Here is a 27,061-nt window from a genome sequence, read left to right on the forward strand (position 1 = left end):
TGCTAAAGAAAATCATCCCTAATAATTATTGTAGTAGGGGTCCTTTGGAGCACAAGCATGGGATGATAGCAGAGGCCCCAAGGGAATAAACATAAAAGAGGAATGGTCAATTATGTATTAATAAGGGAATGCAGCCTTGAGAGCTGGATAGAAATGTTACTAGAGCATAATAAAAAGAACAAAGGACATGTAGCCAACACATGTAAAACAACCCACATATATTAAAGATGCAAGGATGTAAAGAGTAGTGATAAAAAGCAGTCACAAGCCCCTACGAAGAAAGACCAAAGGGAGGATTCCTCTAGCATTGTCATCCTCAGTTAAGATCTCCACACTTGATCAAGACAACTGCCTGTATGTGGTAGGTATTCCCTTCTCTTTGGAGAGAAAGAGGACTGCTTTTTGATTTGCCATTCATAATGCTGCTATTGCAGATTCAGCAATCTTAGTTAAATTACTATATTTAATATATTCTTGTAAAGTAAATTAGAATTCTAAAGAGCAGCATGTGTGTTTTCTACTCCCTTCTCACATTCTGGGACAACTGATATTGAAGAATCAAGCCAGAGTAAATTGAGTGCAGAAATCCAGAAAATATCAAGGTAATACAAAATAAGAGCTTTTGAGCATTCTTTGTTGTGCAATGACCCTGGATCTATTAGGATCTTATGTTTCTCTTTGTGTCCTACAAAAAAGATGTACTTGGGCAAAAAGTAATTCAAAGTACATCCATGCATGCCTGGACAGTCTTACAAAAATCATGAACTGAACTGATCAAATATTGTCTACATTGTTCTATACAGTTCTGTGAGAAGCCTGCTTAAAAATGATTTGGCGAACATAAATCAGTGAGGATAGTTATATTGATTTTAACAGAGTCATAGCAATTAACATGAGTGGGCTTCCACTCATTTTGTAACAGACAGAAATATTCTTTACTTTTGTGACCCATGAGTATTTAACAACATCACAAACACAAGAAAGTACCAAAATGAAGCCATGTACTTTGGATGTTCACAGTTCTGCAACTTTTTTTTTTTTGAATGATGCGTGTGTGTCAAACTGATGTGCTGGCATGATACAACTCTGTGTACTAAAATGGCTGAATTTTACAGAACAATAAATAAATAAATACACTATTTGAAAATAGAGATATTCAGCAAGTTGAATTAAAGGGGTATAAACAGAGAGTTCTAAGACAAATTTTGAAGATCTCAGACAAAAATTCTACTAACTAGAGACTGTAAGCTATTGTCTTTGAGAAAGTACAGTTTAGTCAAAGATAGCAGGTGTCAGATGCCACCTGCCTTTCTCTTCAAGCAAAAAATAATAATACCCAAGCTGCCACAGATGTAGTATTCATCAAAAAAGATCCACTTTGTTCAGGTAATTCCTGTAAATTATTTATCATCCTCAGCCCCAAATCTGCTAAAAACAGATCTTTCTGGCCTTTCCTCACACTCTTCTAATCTTCCACTGGTCTGCCAATCTTATACCTCCTTTGGACATTTATTAATTGAAATGCAACATAGTCAAAACCAAGCTCCTATTTTTTCCCCTCCCAAGTCCTCCCAAGCCCCTTTTTCTGTACAGACACTCTGCCATGTGTCTGTATAGATGCACTCACATCTTTCTGAGCCACAGCCTGAGCTTCATCTTTGACCTAGACATCTGTTTTCATCCAAACAGCTTACCCATCAATAACTTAGTGCTTCTCTCTAACATGCAATATTCTCCTAGCTAACATTTCCTTTGTACAAATACAATCCTCATTTCTGCTACTGGGGTCTTTGCAAGTCCTTTTAAATTCTTCTATTTAGATAACTGAGTCATTGTTTTTTGGGGGGGATTTTCTTTCTGTCACCAAAGCAATGCCTGCTTTGTCTTGTTACATCCAACATCTTTCACATTCTTCAACCATCATATAAATTAAATTAGCAATTTTCCTTTTACTTTTCAACATTTATTGTATATCTTACCGGCCTCAGAAAGACTTTTCTTATTAGCACCCACGTGTTTTCTCCTTGTCTATTCCTCCTATATGGGAGAACCTCTATTAAAGTCCTCAGAACTACCTCTTTATGACCCTCTTACTTGGAATTGTCTGCTACAATACCTTTACAATTTTTGAGCTGAAAAGAAATAATTCATCTAGTAAATCTAACTTACCAAAATTAAACCGCTCCACTATTACTGATAACTTCATCTTCTGTCTCCTCAGTCACTCTGTCTCAACATTTTGTTTATAAATTCAGTGGAGTGGAAACTATACTATACTTGTGTAGCATAGCCTCAATTAGCTTGAAAGTCTCCAGGTAACTAACATAACTAATAAATATTGCAGCACAAATAAGACCTACCTGGGAGCACAGTACCAAGCCATGTAGAAACTTCCGTACTGATGTCACTCAGTGGCATATGGTCCCTCCAATATATCCCTCTGAAATGTAACAATTTGGAGTGAATTGGCTCCACTGAAGTCCATGTTTTTTATGACTACTATTATGGTAATACAGTAACGTAAAGAATATCCAAGTATTAAATTAACTTATGAAAATGGCATATATTTTGTTTTCCTTTGTTCTGCAACAGGTCTATTATTGTACTTACAATAAGCTCGCTATGTCAGACTGTTTTAGTTTTCATCCTTGGTTTCATAAAAGAGCTATTTCTTTTTCTTTCAGGCTTATGAATCTGATAGCTGTGCGTCAATTTTGTAAACTTGATAGATGCCTTCAGTTAGAGGAAGAGATCAAAGGGAAAGCTGGTGGGCCTGCAACGGGGTGAGCTCATTATGGAAGATAGTGCTGAAAAGCATTGCTGCCAGAGTGCATCAAGGGCTGGCTGCTCCCCCAGGGATGGGAAGCCAGGACCAAGGGGGACCCAGCACCAGCTTTGCCCTCACTAACAGGGTGCCATCCCACAGGGCCCAAACATGGCAGGCAGGGCTGGTTGCTGGTAACAGGGCCCATCAACAGCCTCAGACACAGCCAAGAAATAAGTCCAGGCTCTAGATGGAGAATCGTGCCAGGAGCAGCAGGCAATGGGGCCAGAGACAAGGCTGGAGAGACGGCTACCACCTGGTCCCAAAGTCCATTCGGGAGACAGGGCCAGAGATGAGCTACAGTGTACGTGCTAAGGGCCCATCCAGGAGGCAGTCATTCATAGCATAGGTCAAAGGTCCACTCAGTAGAGATGGGCTAGCACAGCTACAACTTGCCTCAGGCAAGGACTGAGCTGGGCTTGTTGAGGGGGAAGCCAGGTGAGGCTGATATTTAGTGGTTATTGGTGAAGTCAGGCACCCAGAGTTGCTTGCTGTGTATTCTTTTCTTTATTGTCTTTTCTCCTTCCTTTTTCTACCAACTGCAGACCTAACAAGCTGAATATATGTTGCCTTCATTTCTCCTGTGAATGACATCATGTGTACACATGTACAAATAAAACTTAAAAGGATAAAATGCTGAAAGTATTTCCAATAAGTTTGAAGAACAGAATTGAATACTGTATTGGATATGATAAGTTGTCACGTGGCCTTTCAAAAATCTTTTTCTTAAATAGATCTCCATCTGCCTGAATCTACATATGAGTACATACGTGATCCTTCTTGCATTCATAACTTTGGCCATTTACACCTACAATTCTGAAATCAAAATGCTAATTTGCTTGCACAGCTGCCCATCACAGGGAGAAATTCTGGGTACTACTGAAATTAGAGGGAACATCATTCTGTGGAGCTGGGATTTCACCCTTGCTTCTTCTCTGTTCTAACAGGTTTATCCATGAATACCAAGGACGCATTCAGAAAGCCTGATCAACACCTCATTTGGGATCTGAATTGAAAATAGAACAGTAACAGAAACTTCTGTATTTCAAAGGAGTTTCCTGATGCCAGGTAGGTTGCAGAGAAGTCTAACACTGAAAAAGTCACTGTCCTTGTTCTTCTACCTAGCTTAATGCAATGGTTTTGAGATTTATTTCTCTCTTATTCATGCTCTATGTGTTTGTCAGTCAAATTTTCTTAGTCATTAACCATTCATTCGCTATTCTGTAATTTATTATGTTATTCATTTTACAAGACAGCATGCAAGGTTTCTTGCTTGTCTGTTCAAGTCAGGCATAATGCTTTATGCTAACCTTCACAAGTCATACTGAACTTGTCAGGAATATTTATCATCTGAGTTTAAGAGATTATCTACACATTTTTCAGTTTTTGATATTGTTCATTAGTTTTCATTTTCTTTTTATTTTTTTTTTACTGATCTTTCACCAGCTAGCAAGTATGGGATTTCTGATCCATATGGTTTACATTTCAGACTTGAACAGATCAAAATAAGATCAGTAGAAGCTGTTTATTCATTTTCATTGATTTATCAGTTCTAACAAAATCACACTGAGTGAAAAGTTTCCAAGAATACCACGTAATTGTAATGAAACAGCCTTGCATCAACAATTTATAGTTTCATTAAAGATTGACACATAGTAAATGAGTGGCACCATTTAATTTTATCATCATGTTATTAAAAACTTTTTTTTTAAGTATGTACATATTCAGTTTATAGTTTAGCAATCAGAAATAAATACAATACTTTTTAGCCTGTGAATTTGAAAAAAATGTACATTTTGGTTTTGTGTTAATAAAACCAATATATGCCACTGAAGTTGGATTAAACCCAAAATGTGACATACTATTTTCCAGAGAAATTAGGAACTTCTTGACTAAAAGAAAGTTTCTTCTAAAAGAAAACAGGGTACTTCGGTGCATGTATTTCTTTAACTTCCAATGGGCTTTTTGGAAAATTAGGTCACTAAGTTATCACTTTTATAAGCAGTTTTAATGCAACACTTTCCAGCATTTCCACATATCTCATGCCCAACACTTGAATGCCTAAATGCATGTTCATAAATTTTCACTATCTAGGTTGATTTTTCATTCTGCTGTTTAATTGCATCTCAGATTGACCTCACACTTGAAATGCAGTGTATTTTTATTTAAAAGTACCTCAAAAAGAAGCTTAAAAATAGGTATCCAAGGTAGACAACACTGCTTTCATTTACGTAATTTAAAGTTTGTCATCAACAAATATCATAGTTGTTTCCTCTGATTTTGTCCTTGATCAAACAGATAATTGACACTAACTATTGAACAAAGTACTGGGAAGTAGAATATGTCGGCTATACAGGATACAGTAGCACTTTGAATCCAGGTAGATTTTAGGCCAAAGGGAGAATGCAAATATTACTGAAAATAAAATTTGTTCATTTCCGTCCCTTCAGTAAGGACTTCTTCACTTGCTTACTCAGGTGAGTCAGTGTTTTTTTGTAAGAAGCTTTCTGATACACAAAATTCTCACAAATGTATGTGGAAAACTATTCACTGTGAAATTGTTTTATGAACATTAATAATAATAAAATAAAAGCCCAACACATCATCATTTAAAGGAGAGAGTCAAACAGTTACAAATACTCATGAATACAATTAAAATATTATGAATATCAATAGAAAACTTCTCCTTATACAGGAAAGACTTTGACAGAAATATTGGGCAACCTATGTTCATAGAGGCTGTTCTGTGCAGGAAATGGATTAACAGTTGTTTCCACTAAATATTCAAGCAATGGGAGATAAGAGGTTCACTGAAAATCACACCAGATAAATACACTGAATATATATTATCCAACTGCAGAGTTAGAGATCACTCATTAGAAAATTTCCAGACCAACCCATGTTTTCACATAACACAAGTATTAATTCATATATGTAAATGCTATGCTTATCAATACACCAATAGGTTAAAAATAATAATAATAATAGTTAAAAAAAACCACCTTTTAATAAATCTGGTCTAATCATCTGGTCTAACCACCTTTTCAAGCAGGGATACTTTTATCAGGTTGCCCAGGACAGATTAATAAAGAGGGTAGCTGTAGTTTTAGAAATTATTATAAAAAAGCATATTAAAATATTAACAGGTGTGACAGAGATATTATCAGAAGCACTCACACTTACTGGGAAAAGAGATCAAAGATTCTTGTAGGCCACCAATACTAACAAAGGACTCACTCAGACACAGAAAATTTTGAATGCATCAGATTGCTATGCTTAAAATTGTATTTCTCTCTCTCCTCTTTAATGTATTTAAAACATACTTTAGCTAATTTCACTTTTCCTTGCTGGGCAGTTCTTAAATGATTTGTGCTGACTTCCATAGTTCTGAAATCTAAAAGTACTGCCAAAAGAATAACTGATCCCATTCTTCATCACAATATTTTGTTTTATTACAGATACCATACAGAGCATCAAAAAAGCTCCATTGCAGATATAGGAAAACCTCAGTCTCAGTATGGCATTCTGTCTGGGAATGCTCAAATATTATATGATATAAAACATAACAGATGTGGAACTTGATCATTTATTCTTGTTTTTAGTTGAGAAAAGAGTTCTGGACATATTATGGGGGTCACCAGTTCCAGGAATCACAAAGAGGGAAATTTTCGCTGCTTTCTCTAAAAAGGATGAAAATTTCATTGGTGACTTGAGTAAGGGTCTTAAGAATACAACAGATGTGGTTATGATGGTCAGAAACCCCTGTCTATTTAAAAAGTAAGAAGGTCATAAATAATTGATAAGGAAATAACAACAAACATGCAGAATTAGAAAATGTGCAGGATAACCAGTAAAAACTGTATTTTTCTCTCAAAACTGCTAATCCTAATTACCATCAGAATTATCTTCAAGGACCCTCTGTATATCGTCACAGGAATTTGGGAAGCCAATGGAAGCTTGCTTCAGGGATCAAGTCTAATATGAAAGGGTGCAGAGTAGGTAAGAAGTTTGCAGGTATGAAGGTCTATAAATAAAAAAATATATATATTATTGTTAGACTTCACACTCACTGTTATATAAAGCCACAGGGGACATAGCAAAGAAATTAGCCCACTATATTTAAATGTATATATGATTTTAAAATTCCTGCTTTCTGAGCCTCCCTGTTAAAGGTTCAGTGATTATAGAGTTCTGGCTCAGTTATCTGAGCTTCTGAATTCAGAGCCAAGTTCATTACCTGAGTGACAGCAGATGGAGCCTGCATAAATAAAAGAGGAGTTATCATTGCAAAGAGTGTAATAGCTACTAGTTCCAGTCTTCACTTTTAAATTAAGTGTAATAGGCACTCTCCTCCAGAACCACCAAACCAGACTCAAAAATGCAACCTAAATGTATTTGTTAAAATACCTTCGATAACAGCTCATTATAAATCCAAATTCAGGGATCTAGACAAGAAGCACCACATTTTTTTCCGTATGGGACCACTTGAGATGGTGTATGCTGTACTTGGCAGTATAGGTACCATACCTGGTAGTGTGACACAAAGTGCTTTGCCTATATTGAAGCTCCACTAAACGACATACAGTTAAAATTGCAGTTTTATTACAACATATGCAATACTCATACACTATGCAAGACCTCTGCAAGGAGAATTTAAGCCCATTTATGAGAGTATTACATTATAAAAACTGTTCTAATAGTGGAAGGCTTGATTCAGTTCTTCACTTTAAGCCCTAATGCACAACATTTGTAACTGTTCATATTTTTGGTGTATTCAATTATCAATTTTATTATATCAGTGCCCAGAAAACCCCAGTCATTACTCTGAATAAGCAGTCACATAACTGACTTTAGATGGGTCTAGATAAGAAATTAAAAATAATGATGACTGGATTTAAATAAATAATATGCAGGCTGAACCTAATTCTGATTTCAATTTCATTGACTGTATACTAATTTAACTACATAGACTTAATGGAGGTATTATGATTTACATGACTGTCCATAGCCTATATTTCAAACACAGATCATAATTCCATGCTTCAGTCCTACCTATTCTCTAAGTGTGACAATGAAATTCAAATATCTATATAATTTCTAATGAAAAATACAGACAAAGATTTTTTTCCTCTGGCTATGGTATTATGTAGCCTATCTATAAAAACAGAATGATTAGGATTATAATTTACTTATCATATATAAAGAGGAGAAAAAATAAAGAGTAAATTTAGAAAGAAATCAGGAGAAAAAGGCCTTTATGGTTATGCTTGAAGTAGGAGCAATTAAAATATAACCGCTTTAGAGAGCAAACATGAAAAAGACTTCAGCAACATTAAAAATATTGGGTTTATATTAAAAACCTCTGGCTTGTTTCTCATATGCCTCATATGAAAATTATAATATAATGCTTCCGTTGAAGATACATAGATTTCCACTGACAAGTCCACTGACTAGACAGAATTAACATTTTTTGGCTAAATTCAATGAAAACTGATTTCCAACAGGAAAACTTTCACAAGTAAAATTTCAGCTACCTCTACTCTGAGGTCACTACTAAGAATGAAAGAGAAAAGATGAAGTGATCCCCCCTGTGGGGGGGAAGGAAAGAAAAAAAAAAAGTGTAGCTTACTTCTAAAGAATGAATGAATGAAAAATTTTAAATGAAATGTTAAGTTTTCTGTTTTAAATGTGATTTCGTCATTTCTACCTGGATAAAATAATACTCCACCAAGATATGCTTTTCAGCATCACAATTTTTTTTGTCTAGTGAAAGTCCACAACAGCGTAAGCAAAGATATGGCTAACTAACATATCTTAATTTGTAATATTTACTACTGACCTAGCTCTTTTAACTTCATAACCCAGGTTATCCACTTTTAATTTTTTTCACTATAAATTTCCTCAGACAGTGATAAAGAGGCATGTGTTGGCACAAACAGATGAATGGAAAAATGGGAACTCAGAACCCTGCTACAGTCAATGTAGCAGCTCAATCTCATTATTTTAATCTTTGTGCAACATTTATAGTTGTCAGGAAGAGGGTTTTTCCATTTGCTCCATTTGGCAAGCTATTTGTGAGTTTAATGGACATGCGTTCCAAATCTTCTTACGCCTGTGGCCATGTTTAAATTCATCTGCCTCAGTGGAATACCTAACAAGAGCAATTAAAAAAAAAAAACCAAAAAAAAAAAACAGTTTAATGAACTATGAAGCCCAGTCTTTGGGGTTAATAGGCTATTTACCTAATCAGAATGCTTAGAAAACATTTTTTTTTTCAGGTTTTCTATGGTTATTAGCTTTCTCTTTGGATTTTTTCCTCTATTATTTTTATATCAAGGATAAGGTTTTTTTTGTTTTGTTTTGTTTTGTTTTTATACAGTAATGGCTGGACCATAGAGTGGTCTGGACCTGATTATTGTTCTCTGAAGATTTATAAATGTATGTGGCCAAAGAACGGGGATGCCCCACACAGAGTTAGAGCAAAGATACACCCCATTAAGTTAGTGGTATTGCCCTCCCTTTTGGAAACCTGCATCATCTCTAAACCCCAGACCTTGTTCTAAAATATAGCATAATATCCATATTATGTTATGTTCTTCTACATTTAGAAGCCTGAAGGGAGGAGGATTTTGCGTCTTACCATCCCAAACAAGAAATTTGGCACTTGTTGCAATGAAAGCTATGTTAGAAGTGTACAGTGTGGCAAAATAAGCATACTTCATAAATGTATATGCCTAATAATTTGGATAGATCCATAGATTATGTAAGAAGAGTACATACAAAACTGTAGTCTAAGTATACGTTGATATAAAGGGGGAAAAAAAAGTTTTTTAAAAGAAGGAAAAAAAGGCAACAGAAAAATAAAGTAAAAGTGCATTGTAATGACCTATTTTCATAAAGCATGCCATTTACAATAGCAGCAGTGATACTCAACAGTAATTATTTTTATAATTACTAAGCTTCAGTGGTAGGTAGCTGATCTATGCAACTGCAAATAAGACTGCATTCTTGAATCAAGAATGTTGTCTTGAATCAAGTTCCAACTACAAGTAAAACAGATATCTTTTAAACATTTAAGGTCCATTGTTTTGGTTTTACACATGTACATGTCCATAAACCAGTTTTAGCTTCAGTAAATCTCTTGCAAATGAATTTTAGGTTGAAAAATGGATCTTCCTGAAACAACTAATTGCAGTAATTGAAATTATGTATTAATGTATTTCTATTGATTCTGTTCGTCATTGCTTTTGTTTTAGGAATTTTGTGTGCATTAGCATAATAAGATTAATAAAATTAATATATTTGGAAAATTACAGTATCCCTGTAATTACCTCAGATACAAATTGCATACATTTCGTCACCTTCATTAAGTCTGTAGCCACATGTAGTTCAGAGAATTAGTAATTAGGCAGTTCATGGGTAGTTTACTGCATTTTTCCAGTCTACCTTTGAATTGTTTTATGCCATCACCTCATATCTTCATGGAGTGGTTGTAGCCTTTGCATGCTGACATATCCCTTCCTCCCTGGCTGAAGGAATGAGCTGCATGAAATTTCAAAAACAAAACCCATAGTCTTAGAAATCACTACTGAATGACACACAGAATCACACTGTGAATCACACACAGAAATTAGATTACTTCATTTAAACGCTTTCTTTCTAATTAAATGTTGTGGTATGTAACAATGAAAACTGTGAACATATAAATCACAATGTGGCTATCAACAATTAATGAAGTAAGAGAACATTTTTATTTTCTGCAATATTAACATAAAAGTATTTGTGAATTAAATAAATAGACTCAATAAGCTGTTGAGTATATCAGTAGCTGCGAGAAAAGGATGTCACATATTTGCAGGAAGCCAGAAATAGGCAAAAGAGGAAACTGTAAATTCCACTCGTACTCTTCCCTCAGACCAGGGAGCCATAATCTGCCTGGCCTTTTGCTTTCCATCACTCGGTGCTGTGTGGATGCTAGTTATGCAGGATGGCCAACGCTACAAAACATGGCAGCAATGTCCCTGCTTCTTTTGCCTCAGAAAAGTGACAGCAGCTCCATGGAGGCTTTCTGTCGTTATTTAACAGCACCACCTCTCTCACTGTGGTCTGCAGTGTCATCTACAGAGCTAGTAATGAGGGATATTTTATACCTTTACTATCCTACCCAGGGAAAACCCACTTTCTTGGCACTGGAATGCAACTTCAAAAACTGTATCTCAATCCTCTTTCAATTTGCTTATAAGCCATTCAAGCCTTTTAGGAGGAACATACTAAAATTGATTATCGCTCTAGTAAATCATATGACATAATGAGATTCAGATAGATGGCAGGTTTCTACTTCACACACTGATGATCAAATCCAGGTTTTTCCTACTAGTAGTAGTTCCTACTACTTAGTTCAAAGCTCCTTTTAAAGACAATTAAAACTGGTATTTATTGAGAAGTGCAAAGAAGGTAAAAATCTCTCCAAAGTACATAAGAAAGTTATTGGTTTAGTTATGGGAAATCTACCCATACATTCAGCACCTTGAATGTGTTTTCTCGCCCATTAAACAAACAAAGAAAAAACAAAATGAAACATTTTCAAACAAAGAAAAACTATATCAGAACAAAGTATTAATAGTATTTACTGTGTACTAAAATGCAGAGTAAAGCAAAGCTTGGAGTTTTTAAAGTCTCTCCTTATATTTAAATGAAGTACCTTATATATATCTCTAAAAATCCATACATAACAGTTACTGTAAATGGCCTTAAAAAGTCCATTAGCTATGTTCGATTATTCACACAAACAATTTTAATCTAGTATACACGGAACATGGCAGTCATTTAGAACGGATGGCCTGTTAAAATACTGAAACATTCGCTTTTCTCAGACTGAGTTTCAGTTTGCTGCTTTCAGCCATTCAGAGGGTCTACTCTTTAAATACGATGCCAATGAACTCTTGAACCAAGAAACCACCTGCCACAGAACTGAACGCTGATAAAGTTAGAAGAAGCCCTTTACTTCTTAAAAGCATTAGACTTAAAAGCAGTAGGCTGAACCCAGGCCAAAACTGAAGCAATCAACAGATACCAGAACACAATGGCCATTCTGCAGTCACCTCAGTCCCTCGAACACGTCCTAGTCTAGCCATCAAAACAAAGATACCTACAGAAAAAAGCCAGCACCAATAAAACATATTGCTGTCTTAAGCTGCATTCCAAGCAAATATGATATGCATTGACTGACTTTGTCCATCCTTGAGGTTATCCTACTAGCCTGAAACCAAAGGACAGGAAGCAATGCAAAAAGAATGTCCTTTTTGTCTGGGCTGGATCTGTACAACTAAAAGCAGGGGACTGCGTCAGACAGGCCTTCAGGCTCTTGCTTCACCGCTTTCAGGTGTGTGTGCAAGAGAACAGGAGAATGGGGCAGGAAGCAGGCAAATCTTTTTACTCACAAGCAATTATTAGATATCCTACCTCATCAGGTACCTTCTCTCTACATGTCCTCTGGGAATAATTAGTTTCATAACACATTCCAAGTGATTGCAAATAACCTGCGCAGTCATATTCTTTTGATCTCTGCTTAGCTATCAGTTAGGCATGCTCTGCTTACAGTGCTGAAAGATCACTGAAAATGTAAAGAGCGAAGCTTTTTGAAAGGTGTAAGGTTTGGAATTTGTTTTGGCAGTTGGGACCCAAAGCAGCTAAAGCCACTAGGGCTTTAGAAATTCATCAAATGCAAATTGTCAGCTCTGGTACACAGAAGGTTAATACTGTATTTCCTAGCCCTGGAGTGATGTATGAAAATTTACAATCAGTGACTTCAGGAAACCCATCTAAGCCCTGCATGTACATTTTTCACTTCACCAGCTACTCCGGTGGTAGCCAGTAGATCTAATTTCAGCAAGTTTGTGTTCCTGACAGCAGTCACATCAAATTACAGAATCTTCCAGACTCAGCTGGCACCTTCATCTCAGCCCTTCTATCAAATAATATGCCTGTTGCCTTCATCATGCAATCCTTAATTATCTGAAAATCAGCCGACTGCTGCTTGTGCCAGCAAAGGAAATGAGGAAAGAATAGTGTTCTTTCCAATGCACATGGCTGGACACCCTTCAGAGACATCTGATTTGATTGCTAGTAACAATATTCCATTGATGTTCTTTTTCACATCTATGGCTTAAGGCCCTTTTCCTAAAGAATTACTTTATGCATGCACATATTAAAACCTGTATGATTTTTTTTTCTTGCTGACAGAGATGCTGTGAATTTTAGTTCCAATATTCCAACAGATGATGCTTGCTGGATAAGTATGATGTGTCCCTAGGGCCAAGTGCATTGTGTTGAAAAAAAGATTAGAAGGATGGGTGAAGATTGTTTACCGAAAAAGAATTCCATGCATAAATCTCATGGGAGACTCACTAAATATCTTATCCTAGTCCCAGACGAAGGTGCTCTAATTTCTTGGAATCAGATACAGACTCCAAAGGGGATCAAGGTCAACAAAGCAAACTAGGCAATCCATCAACAACCTAATTACATTCTATTGACCCAGAAGAAATTCCAGAAGCAATGCAGATACCTCTAGATGCTTGAACAGTATCTATCAATTCCTGGCCTCTGGGTCTTGTCATTACCTGACGTCTCCACTGCTAAAACTACTCCTTAGGAATCTTCTCATTTCTATAATCTGGTTATTTAGACTGAATGCCAGTACCTAACATAAACTGCTCTGGGCTAAATTCTAGCAGGCTGCATCATAAAAAGGAGTTTGTTCCTCGTAATATCCTGCCTCTTATTAACAATGTAAAATATATATTATAATAGGCCTTCTTTGGAAATCACACTGATAGTTGCCTACGCATTTACAAGCATTTCGGGAAAACTAAGCCAAAAGGAAAAATGGAGGATTTGTCTGCTTAGTTATAAAAGAACCAAACCTCACCAGCTCAACAAATAAGGAAGGATAAAATAAAAAAGCAAATAATAAAAAATAACCGTGCATAGACAAACTGACAAGTCTGCATCAGATATATAACAGATCTTTTTTTTTTCCTTTTTTTCTTTTTTTTTGACTATTATATTAACACTCTAGGTTCTCTTTTGGACAGAGGTCCGATCTGTGTGCTGATTAGGCCATAGACAACTACCCCATTTGTGCACGGTATCAATTACCCCAAAAAAGTAATGAAACTCATGCATGAGGAGTATGCTTTACAAACTATTCTTCCTGGTGGCTCAGTAGAACTGCTCTTTTCAAGGATGTCCACTTGTACATTACAGACAGCTGAAAAAAAAGAAATAAGAAAACTGCACTGGAAATATAAAAAGAAATGAAGTATAAGAATTGTCTTTCTCACAGTCTGATGACTTTCCAGGGCGAGGGAAGTAGAAAGTGCTATTGGCAAGAAATGAATATTAAAATATAAAGCAAAAGGTACGGTAGGTCAAGTCCCAGATCTCTGAAGCACTGGGAGCATGAACTTTAAAAAGCACTCAATTGTTACAACTGTATTGAACTGTATACTGTGCATTTCTTTTTGTTTACTGCCTCATGCCACGAATATTCCCTAATTCCAAATCTCAGCCACATGCAGGAAAATATATTTGTGCTGCAATCTAAATGGACTAATAAAAACAACATTCAACCATTTGGAACTGAAATATTCATGAGATACTCAGGGAACAATGAAACTCAATTGCTTCAGCTATCCTAAAGGAACAAGAGTCAAGAAAACACAGGAGTAACTAGAAACTGTTCCACTGTGCCTTCAAACTTTGCTTTTTATTTTTATTTTGCCTTTTGCTCCTCTTACTTCAAACCAAGAAGCTTCATTCCCATTTAGTAGATATTACACCTGACTACCCAGCTGGCTCACATCCATTTATTTAAATTTCGGACTGTGCAGTTAAATTACTGTGAAAGCAAAATAGGAAACTACTCTGCCTAGCTGAGTGAACTTCCTTTGCCTCAGTATAGTCATAGTGCCAGATGACAAATTTGTGTGTGTGCATCTGCACAGGAGTCCAAAAGATGTTGAAATTAATTTTAAAAGTTTCCTGCAATCCAATGCTTAGGGTTAACCTCAGGGAAAACAGAGTATCCCTTGCCTTTTATAAGTAAACTATATTACTGTGTTGAGAAATAGCTCTAGGCTCAAGTTACTTGAGACACTTGTACTGACCAATTCCTACTTTATGGAAACACAGAATCCAAATAAGAAAAACAGTTTCCTCATTAAAATCACAAACAGATGAAAAACTAAAGTATCTGATATCACTATTCAGAAATCTGAGCCAGTGCTATTCTTGCCAGGAATTGAACAGTTCTAGGAATGTCTCGTGCTGGGGGCAGTTATCTTAAACTACTGCAGCTCTGTTCCTCAGACCCATATGACTGCTGCAGCTGAAGAGGATGTTATCTGTGCCTCTTCAGAATCTGTCAGCCTGACTGAGCACGAAGTAATTTCACACAATGCTGCAACTGTTTATCATCTTTTGTTCTTTGCATCTAGCTAGCTATCTGTAATGGCAAATATAACTGTCACCTATCCTTTTTAATGGATGTCCTTTTTCATGAGGGAAGATGGAGCACACCAGCAGCAGGGCATGAGAGCTCCCCATGTCTCCTGCTTCCCAGCCATAACCAGTTATCTCACACTTTTCCTCTCAACATCATACTGTAGGTAGGAAAGCAACCGAGATAGAAAATACACTAGACAATCAGCCTAGTAACTCTGTAACTCTGAAGACATTTTACAGAACGACGACTAACCTTTCAGTGAGCCCTCGGTCTACCTGTCAGGGCTACCCTTGATACCAGCACTATGACGTCCCCTTCCCCAGGCCCTTTGGTGCCACAACCAGTACTGCCTAACCACAACTTCTTGAAACATACTGGGATAAAGGTTCCTGTGGCCTTGGCCAGATGACTCCTCCAGCTCCTTCCTGCTCCCCAGAGATCATGTCCGGCACGTACTCAGCTCCTCGGCAGCCCACTGTACCACCTCAGTGTGTGACCAGCTCACTGAAGCCCTAGCCAAGCCTTCTGTACCAAGCCCCCAAAGGTGTTTAAAGTCAGGTAGTATTAACACCATTCAATGAAACATCTCTAAACCCAACATCTGCTTCAAATTGCTTAAATTCTTACCCACTACAAGACATTTCAATAGCAAGAAAAAAATTGATTTGCTATGAATGATTGTATACTCAACTGTTCTTTTGAAGTAAAGAGAGAGCCTGGGGGGGGGGGGGGGGGGGGGGGGGTGGGACGGGGACGACACTATAACTTTTTGCTCAAGAAAACTAATTGTTCCTATTGACTTGTTAAGTGTCAGGTTTTGACAAGTTCTTTAATGTCAACGCCCATTTCTTGCCAGTGTAAAATGCCTCCTGCCAATTCCTTACAGGCTTCAAACCTTAAATAGTCCTCACACAATGCATACTGTTCAGAGAAGTCCCATGGATGCAGGATACAAATATTAACTGAGGATTTGGAAACTGAAGAACTAAACAGCACTAGCTTACCTAAGATTTATGTGCTACTTATTTCCGTTTCAAACTGGCACACGCTTACAGCAGTACAAAATAGGATCCCAGTGTTTTTGAATCAACAAATCCTTGGTAAGATCTTTTAGTTTTATTCAACTTGCTCACCCTCCATTTGCACAGATTTAGTATGTGCTCTTAAACATCCAGGTGTCATCCAAATTTCCAGATTATTAACCCAAAATGAGTTTTCTGGATCATACTTTGTTCCGCACTGTCTCTTTTACTGGATTTATACTGAGTATTTTCTAAACTGTTTAGAAATCATGTTGGGATTTCAAAAGCACTTGAAAGAGCCAAGAATGTGCAGCCTCTCCCTTGAACGTCGTTTCCAAAACAAAGCCATGTAAAACTGTTCTTCTCAATTTCACAAATATTTGAGGAATATTATGATTAAAAAAATATATCTTTTTACTGTGAATTTAGTCAAAATAACTGCCTACAGTCAGTTTCACCACTGACATAGACACTAAGAAGAGGGGTTTCTTTTTGTTGTTGCTTGTGTGTGTGTGTCTGTTTGTGTGTGTGTGTGAGAGAGAGAGAGAGAGAGAGAGAGAGAGTGAAAAACATTTGCTGGAAAATAGAGTTTAAAAATGAAAAGGACTTCGAGTTACCATATAGACAATACAAGTTAAAAAAATAATAATAATAAAAATCCAAACCCTAGGTTTCCTTTTGCTGAAGGCATTCTGGATTAATTTTATCTATTTAAATAATTAACCTACAATCTGTATTTGGTTGCAAGTGTGTTTCAGCACTGCAAGTTTAAAACACTTGCAATTACTATTTTAAATGTGTTCTCTATCCATGTCTATTAACAAAAAATAAATAAATCAAATCTGGCTCAGCTAAGCCTGCTCAAATTTGTTGTCACTGTCAGCAAATTTAACTATTTATATTTGAAATCGTATTTAAGAAATATCATAACTGAAAAAAGACATATAATTTTAATGTCAGCTATAAAAAAAATATCTTACAATACATGTGAACTGCACATACTGACCAACCAGAATTTATTTATACAGGAAGAAGGTATAAATTAATGAAAAATTATTTATAATACTTTAAACAACTTTTATAATAATGTTTTGTTACCCTCTAATTTTCTGTTATAAAATTTATTTTTTGAGTTCCTTATTTTGGTCAGAGAGCTGCTCAAAGCACTGAATTTCAAAAAGATCTTGAGTAATTCTCTATCTCATAAGCCAGACAGGTTCAATGAATAAACCCCCTGATATGAAGAAATTCATATGAAATTAAGTTTGCGCTATGGCTCTCTCCTTTGCTGCACAGAAGTTTCTAGCATATAGTGGTTATATTAAGCCTTTATCTACTGAGTTACTGGACTTTTAGCTTTGATTCTGTGCTATAGATGATACATTTGGTTATTATGGTATCTTTCATTATTTTCCTAAAAAGAGAAAATCATTTCTTCTTTGCAACATGCACGGAATTGTAAGATACCTGTGTTGCAGGGTAGAAGTCAGACACACTTTCTCTGCCTCATATCAGTAAATCAACTCAATTAAACCATGATTAATGTTTAGCTCATTTTAACACAAATTTGTCTAACACCTGATACTATATAAATCAAGATGGCTGAGCACCAACTCTCTTAAAACACTGCACTCCACACACACCACTCCAAATACAGGTCCGCTTCTTTTCTGTCCAAAAATTACTGACAAGTAGTATGAAGACCCAGAAACATCCATCAGGCTCTTCATGTTTGCTACCAAACACAGCAAAAAATGCAGGCATATATATGGCTACAGTACAGATTACAATTTACAGGAATACACTTTAGACTTTACATTCTATTTGAAGTTTCCTGGCATGATAACATAAACAACACTGAACAAACTGGAAGACTGATAAAGCTGTTCTTTCAAAATATGAATTCTAGATACATCTCAGAAACTTTTATTAAAATTTCTCTAAGTTTGAGTCATTCAGATATTGTGTTTGACTGAAGTCATCTCTACTGTCATTTGTCTCTATACTCAAGCAAGAAATGGCACGTGCTTGGTGAGGTGACTTAATAAACTCACTTTGAGTATTTGGCAATGCCAACCAGGAATGATGTGACCATGTAAACTGGCTCTTCTGAATAATTTTTATATGAGTCAGACATGCAGGAGGAGCCAGTGTGTTAAGAATTCATAAAAATAAAAATCAAAAACTGTCACAACAACTTGTGTTAAGAATTCAATATTCCCTTTAGTAATACCATGCCACTGTGCTAATTTTTTTTAACATGTGAAGATACCATGCTACTGTGCTAATTTTTTTTAACATGTTTAACATGTGAACATTTTTTTTAATATGTGAAGAATAGACAAGGTATATGTTACACTTTTAAATATACAGATTCAATCTTTTGATCACAACAAAACAGGAGTATCCATTTTGGTAGATAATGATTGGTAACATTTGGTAACCTCTGTGAGATTTAACTAACAATGGCTGCAGTAATAAGACAAAAGTCCACTGATCAAGAAAAAGCATTTCTGGAATTCTAAAGTCATTTTGAAGTAAGTAAAAACAACAACCAAGAAATACATAGGCAATTTATGGTATTAAAAATATTGGCTGATTGGCAGGGAGTAGCTAGTATCACTTTTTGTCTATTTAATCAATATTCACTACACAGTTTAAAGATATGTACTGTTCTGTTCTATGCTCTATGGAAATAATTCCATGCTGTTCAAGCACAGTACTTGACATAATTTAGCATTTGTGGACAAGCCATTCTGTGCCATTTCTGTCATTTAGCATTGTGCAAGATATAGTTACAAATGCAAACTACACTTAGAATAACAACTGAAACTTACACTTGCACAATGGCAGACATGTATAAATTGACTAGACCTCAATTAGTTCAGAAGATTTTTCTCAAAATGTCTAATGTTGTTTACCAATGTCCACATCCATGTTTGAATTAGATATACGTTAGCTAATTAGATATTTGAAATAGTCGTTAGCATTGTTAGCTGGATCCCTGTTCTCATAAGGCCAAAGTAGCTGACAATTGTTAATAACTAAATATTTCATATGAAAAAGGATATGCAGACATAATTGCAGCTGCAACCTCATAAGACCAGCCAAGCCTAATTAAGTGTCAAGCTAGAGTTACAAAAGGCTTATGAGGTATCCCTTAAAAGCGACAACTCAACTGCAGTACTACACAGGCAATAAAACTACCTCAGTAGCAACAGTAACATGACTTTTATGCAGGTTTGTGAGTGATGTTATGAAAAAGACCCAGTTCATTCACGTTATTCAGAATGTGTTACAGAAATTAAAGCATAATTGAAACAGTCAACCTGTAGCCAAGAAAGAAAATTTTGTGGATTATTTCTTCCTTTATCGTTATGTACTTATAGTAGTTGATAACCCTTTAACTGTTTTTCCCTCTGAATCAAACATGGAAGGCTCTCATAAGTCCTACCTCTTTCCATTTGTAATTATTTACATTTTTAACTACTAATATTTCTTATTACTGTGTACTTTTATTAAATGAGTCATCAAAAGACCAATTTTCTGTATACTGTTTATAGGCACAGACAAACTATACAGGTAAATGAAAATCAGCACTGCATTAGATATTCAGAAATAAAGATGGACAGGAAATATTACTGTCCCATTAACTTCCTGGATTTCAAACAGTTCCTCATTCCTCATTACATAGACAGCTCTTTCAAGGATTTGTAAAAGACTCACCAGAGTGAAATGTCTGCTTTTTATCTAGCCTTAGCATGTCCCAGGTACAGACTGTACACATTTCAGAGATGATGTCAGACTCTCAGATATCAGCATGTATTAAAGCAAAAGTTTAACTTTTAGGAATAAAAGAGGTAAGGATGATACACAAAAATTTTCTATTTTGCTGATCATCCAGCACATACATACCAATGTTCTTCATAATTTCTTTTTTAATTCAGCGATGACTTTTTCTCATTTGAGAAACAACTCTCAAAAATAAAAGGCAATCAGTGCAGCATTATCACATCTCATTATTTCTAGAAGTGGCTGACCATCTTAAGTTAGAACACAGATTCTTCTCTCACTTACTCCACAGAGGTCTGACATTTTCAATATATTTATCCTAAATAATATTTTTTCTTTTTTTAATCTAAAACTGTAATGGTGTTTCAACTCAATTCCTGGCACATTACTTACCACGTAGAGCAACAGAGCTATGTTAATCCTTGCTGTGGCAATAATGCAGAATTTTCTCAAATTTTACTATTAGGAGACACTAAACTCTTCAAGTGTGGCATGCTAATCATGTTCTAATTCTTCATCCATCTCTTTTGAGCTTTCCTCCATTCCTCCCCCTGAATCTGCTGACAATCCCATGCCACTGAATACAATTGCAGTTCCTAGAACTGTTCAGGATATATTTTATCTTGCTCAGGGACTCCTCTTAATAATATGAAAATGTACAAGGAATATCTTACAGTGATTGGCAGCCAGTCACCTCTTCCTCAGCCAAGAGAGATATTTAATATCTTCTCTTAAAAATGCAAGAAAACGCAGAATTTTAACACTGCTTTTAACCCAATCACAGTTCTGATCTTTCTAGTCGAGCAGTGTTGTCTGCATTATGTGTTCGTCAAATTCCTTTCAACCACAGGGATGAAATCCCAGACTTACGTATACAAATTACAAATAAAGTTTGTTTGTTCAGTAAGATATTTTTTTTCTCATTTCATGTTAGTTTTCTGATATTATGCCTTGTTGTGCCATCAGTTCGAATGGGAAGACATGACTTAATCACTGGCATAATAAAGCTCACTCCTACTCATGATTTGAATAAAGGTATTCAGATTTGCACTTCCACATAGTAATAACTTTGCTGCCTTTGCTTACCTTCAAAAGCAGATAGGCTCTTAAGCTCTTGATTATTATTTTTTTTATTATTAAAAAGAAAACATGAAAGTCAGTTTGTTTAGCTTTTTAGTATTACAGTTGTGTTCAAAATACTGTCAGTGCTACACAGTACTGAAAACAATCCTTCATCTCGTAGTCTGAGCCGAGGAATCAATGTATGCATCCTACAGTATCCTATTATCTGCTAAGATAAGATAAGGGCATGCATCACCTCTTCCTCTCTACTCTCACTGAAAAGGGCACCAGCGTGCTCTAGCTGGACTGCTAACCAGGGCAGTCAGAGACCTGAGTCAAATGACACCCTGTAGCCTAGCATCACCAAAGAGAGGGACTGAGTGAAGGATTTAAAAACAAGGGAGTGCAAGTGGAGGCAACATGCAGTGTTTATGCTTTAGCTCAAAGTCATTTATTGGCTTTCCTAAAACATTACTTCCAAAGAGAGAATGCCATCTGATTTTGAGAATCCTTGAAAAGATGGTGGGCAATATCCAATATGATGGCAGCTGTACACTACACTACAACACAGAAATAGAAATTTTAATTGCTACTGAATATCAAATATGTTATATTATTAATATCAAATAAAAGACAAAAACATTAAAGTGTATGTTGTAGGATGGAAACTGACAAGATCAGTTATTTACGTGCTGAATTATGTCTTCTATTTTTCTGTATGTAAGTTTCATTTTACTATTGATGAAAAAATCAAATAACGATTTTCCTGTAATGACTACCATAATAAAAATGTTTTCGGAAGCACACTGGCAACATTTCAGATACTTAGCATATAGAATTCATTTACAGAAGGTGCTTCTAAATGTCTGACATCTTAAAAAAAAAAATGTATCCTATTGTCTCTGTAGACAAATTGCTTAAACTATGTTGCATTAAAGTCTCACTGGAAAGAAAATTTCACTACTGTTGAATGTTTTTAATAACTGTTCTATATTTTCAGTGTATCACTCAGCATCCTTGCTATCACCTATTTTTGCACAGATAATTATGAAAAACAAAAAAAAACAAAACCATGGAGAACATTTTCCACATTATAGAAGCCACTGTAAAAAATTACAATGTTACCTGGATGTCAAAAAATGCCAATGTTACCTAAATGCCAATCTCATTTTTTAAATCATTTTTAAATTCATGTTTTGTATTTTTAAGTAATACAATACAAAACTGTGGTCACTTACTGTGTAATAATCTAAACAAGCTGCATGGCAAAAATCCTCAAATATTCTGAAAAAGGTATTCATCCACATCATACACAAGTAAAAACCTCTAGAGTAAAGCAAGACAAAACAAAAAGCCACACTAACCCACACCTCCAAACCCCCCCCCCCCCAAAAAAAAAAAAAAAAGAAATCTAGCAAAACAGTTCAGAATATTGGAAAGAATACCTTTAATCCTTAAATTAGAAATACAAAAATTGTGTTCTAGTGAGCAAAGTCACATTATATATTTTGAGAAATACATACAGGAATTGATTTAAATACTACTAGTCTCCTAGAGTCAAAATTGACATTCTGTAGTGCTTTGTAAGCTATGTGAGCATTTGGATCACGTGTTAAGTCTCTGAATTAACTAAACTTCAGCAAGAAGGTGGCCCTTTCAAATAATTTTGTTAAAGCATGAATTGAAATACAGCAATGTCAAAAAGATATATTGTATGTCACCATTCTGTATTACATGCTCAGCAGATATTCACTGCATCTGAAAATACACATAACATTTACCCTGCTACAGGAAGCAGGCAGCCTCCTTGAAGAGTCCTCCTTCCTCTAATGTGCCACACCATTTTTCATCCTCATTTTTTAACATGCGGAAATTATTATAGATAAAACCCCTGATTTCAAAATCCCACAAGACCTTTTAAGAAAAAAAAAAAAAAGAGAGATTAATAATTTTAGGTGTCATGCATCATACTATAGATACATTATATCTTATAGACAATTGAACAATTATTCAGGAGCTCTGCAATAGTTTTAAATGTTTTGCTCCATTAATACACATTAGAAGAAAAAGTTTACATCCTTCTTCACTGGCAATCTTACAATTGCAGAGAAACTTCTCTGAGGTCATAACCAATAAACAAAAACTGACTTGAATGATTCATCCTTAAGGGTTTGGTGATATCTACCCCCGCTTGATTTACAGTATCTCTTTCACAAAGAGGCTCCCTTCATTTTTATCTCACCTGAATACAGATGCAAGGTAAAGGCAAATTTTTGTGACAGAGGAAATACTAATATCACTAAGAAACTTTGTTACAAAGAAAATACAATCAGAGCCAAGATTACACTACTAATATAACCCACATTTGCTATGTGTACTTTACCAAAAGTTTGATTTTTTTTAACAGATACAAGGTTGCTAATGTTATGAAATTATGCCCATATGCAATAAAAGAAATAACTCCAACTCACACTGATTCTAAACGCAAAGCACAGAATGGAAAAATCTGAAGTCTCTGCTTGTCTGGTAGACATACCAATTCACTCAGGAATTTATACTTATGAGAAGTTTGGAGTTGCATAAAATTGATTTATTTATTTTTTTGAGTGAATTATTAAAATTTGCAACATTTTTATTACTGTGAAGAAATTTAATTCACATTTTGCAAGCATTTCAGTGTTCGGTCAAAATCAGACCCTGAAACAGAGCAATAAATCCTCTACTGTCATTCACTGCCTATCCAATTACCAAGCTTCAATCTACATCTCAGAGGAGTAAGAAACATGAAAGACTGCTCTCTGAATGACTGATTAACATGGAAAAGATCATTTCATAAAGATTATATTGTATTTCTAACAAGATCAAAAGTGTGCACTAAATTATTGTTATGATAATTACCTTTGGCAGAATTTGTCTTATTGTTAAAAAGCAATAATAAAAGCACCTTAAGAGGCAGAATAATTACACTTAACTGCTATAATTAATAAGTTAATTCTCAAGAAAAAAAAATCAGATTGTAGGAATTACGTAACTGCTGCCATTTAACTTCTTACCATAATACCTTTATATATTTTAAATCAAGGATGGTCAATAGCTCTAAACATTTACTTTCAAAAGGTAAAAGAACCAAATCAGTTCAGGCAAAAGACCATTTAATTTCTGCTTCACAGGACTAGATTGTCTACAACTGAATGTCAAAATAAACATATGCAGTCCAACTGAGGAGGAAGGAGGGAGAAGAGAGCAGAGGTTAATATTGGTACACACAGCTTTTGTGACTTAAATTCCTAGGTGTCTTTCTGAAATCTTTCTTCACTAGCAAAGGTGTTTTGCCATCAAACTGAAATTCTTTCATTTCACTGCATGATCAAAAGAGATTCCACAGAGAGATTTAATCCTCTATTCCACCTTTAAAGAACTTGTGCCAGAATTTGCAATTTGATATAATTTAAACAGTGAATTTCATGAATTGCTTTAAGATCTATTTTTGTCTGATGACATACATTGCTATTTGACTGATCTTGAGAAAGCTAAAAAAAAAACAGTCAGAGTTGTTTCAGCCGTGTTTTCAATAAACAGTTTGTTAGAGTACTATGAGTATAATCAATTCCCATTACTACCTGCATTTTACTACCAGTTGTAGATGATGTCTAAATGACACAACAGAGCTCTCAGTGTCCTTATTGCATAGAAAGTCACATACATTGTCACTTTTTTAAAGATAATATACACAAAGAGTTTGTACGATGTCACAGCATATGAAAAAGACGTTGTGAATAAAAAACAGCTTATTAGCATCCCTGATACTTCATGATTTGGGGATTCACTGGCTTTGAAAATGGCTTCCTCAAAAATTGAATACAGAAATACTTCTACTTTCTTAGTCCTTCAGAAAGAGGAATCTCACTTTTTCAACGTGAAAACAAGCACAATTTCTACTGTGTTTTTAATACTTAAGTAAATGTCTTCCCAAATACTCTACAGTAACTGTTGAATTGAATGAATGATTTTTTAAAAGCATCACTTCTTGGCTATCGTAAATCAATACTATAAGAATGCAATATTTCTTCAATACATGCAGCACTAATTAAATACTACATACAAAAATCATTCCACATCTGGAACTACACAGAAGTCATAACTCTAGTCTCCATTTAAGAACTCAGAAATTGCTAGTAAGGGCTAGAGTTCTTATTTTAACTTGCAAAGGTGCTGAAATGTTAATAACGTAGTCAAATATAACAGGTGGATGCAGCTTTATCTTTTTTTTAATTAATTGTATATAAAACTGTCTGCATACATGAAAGAGAAGACCAACCCAAATAAACTCACATTCTCAAGTTAATTTTCTATGTATTCCCCACATGATGCTAAGGACAAACTGAAGCTTCTAACGCTAGAAAGATGCTGATGTGAGAACTACATACTATAGTACATGTGTATAATAAGACATAGAAATTAGTTTGATAGACTCTGTATCTAATAGGCAAAAAGTAACACAAGTACTGAATGTTCTGTTACTTTGCAGAGAGAGCAGAGCAAGGTGTCAAATGAAATCAGAGGAAGGTAAAGAGATAGGCAATTCTTTGAATGCATTTTAAAGTTTGTTTGCTGTCTTTTTGGTGACAGGCAAGATGATGTTATCATTTGTGTTTTCATCAACATTGCCAGAGTTATGCAGTTATCTCTTCCATAAACTACTGCAGAGCTGGAACAGCATCCTAAGCAGATACCCCCTACAGGAGCTTGGAGAACAGACATTTTCATCCCATGCAGAGAGGTGAAGCCCAATGCAAGAGACAAAAACCAAGAATTCAGAGACTCTGGAACACCATAGTTAGAGGCTGAACTCTGCCTGCTAGCCAGTTTTATTAGCTCTCTTGATAACACAACAAGGGCATCCCAAGACCTATTTACAAAATATCATCTCCTTTCAAGGGATGCTCCTGTAACTCTGACAAACACGAGCAGAAGAGCATACACCTTTATGATTCATGAAAATGCAGCCCATAGCAAATGAGGCAGAGGCATAACTACAAGACAGTCGCCAAAGAAACAAATATTTCAGTTCTATGAAATAACACTCAGCCAGTGATGAATTTATCCCACCCTTTCCACATGCTAGCAAATGCCCTGGAGGAAATCCAGACTAAGAGAACTAGGTTTGGGGTAGCTGTTGATGTGTTCTTTTTTTCCCGTTTGCAGCTCTATTTCCCTGAAGTTAGACATTGCTAAATACAGGATTTTTAAATGTTCTTCTGAGTTAAAGCGTGACTATTTTGGAGATGAAAAAAAATTTTATATATCCATTATTAAATAATTCTCTCTTTTTAAAAAGTTCGATTAGCGCCAACACACCTAACTTGCATCCAAAATCCATTAGGTCCCTTTCTTGCAAAAATCTCTACAGATGTAACCAATGAACTCTTCCGTGGTTTCATACTTTGAGGCAAAAACAAAAACAAACAAACAAAAAAACCCAACAAAAACAACAAAACACCAAACCTGCTCACAGCATCCAGACTTATCCAGATTTAAAATAAATGGTCTGTCTACAATACACATACTAGAATTACAATAGTTCACTTGGAAGGAACCTGAAAAATCAATTTCAAATGCCTGACCACTGCAGGACTAGACAAAAGTTAAAGCATATTAAGGCATTGTCCAAATGCTTCTTGAACACTGACAGGCCTGGGGCATCAATCACCTCTCTAGGAAGCCTGTTCCAGTGTTTCACTGCCCTCATAATAAAGAAATGCTTCCCAACATCCAGTTCAAATCTGCCTTGGTGCAGCTCTGTGCCGCTCCTGCACATCCTGTCAGTTACTGAGGTGAAGAGACAGGCACCTC

At 35.5% G+C, this 27,061-nt stretch overlaps 1 long non-coding RNA gene across 1 annotated transcript in view; it reads right to left on the reverse strand.

Annotated features, from left to right (window-relative positions):
* Positions 1 to 4,387: 4,387 nt before the first annotated feature.
* Positions 4,388 to 27,061, reverse strand: part of LOC310898480 — a 57,635-nt gene continuing 34,961 nt past the window's right edge. The window contains exons 3-5 of the long non-coding RNA XR_014583326.1: positions 22,990 to 23,122; positions 10,271 to 10,366; positions 4,388 to 6,848 (exon numbers count right to left, since the gene is read on the reverse strand). This is a non-coding gene — a long non-coding RNA (uncharacterized lncRNA). The remainder of the gene's footprint in view (positions 6,849 to 10,270; positions 10,367 to 22,989; positions 23,123 to 27,061) is intronic.

This window comes from Anser anser (assembly GCF_964211835.1).
Source record: "Anser anser genome assembly, chromosome: 4".
Lineage (NCBI taxonomy): Eukaryota > Metazoa > Chordata > Aves > Anseriformes > Anatidae > Anser > Anser anser.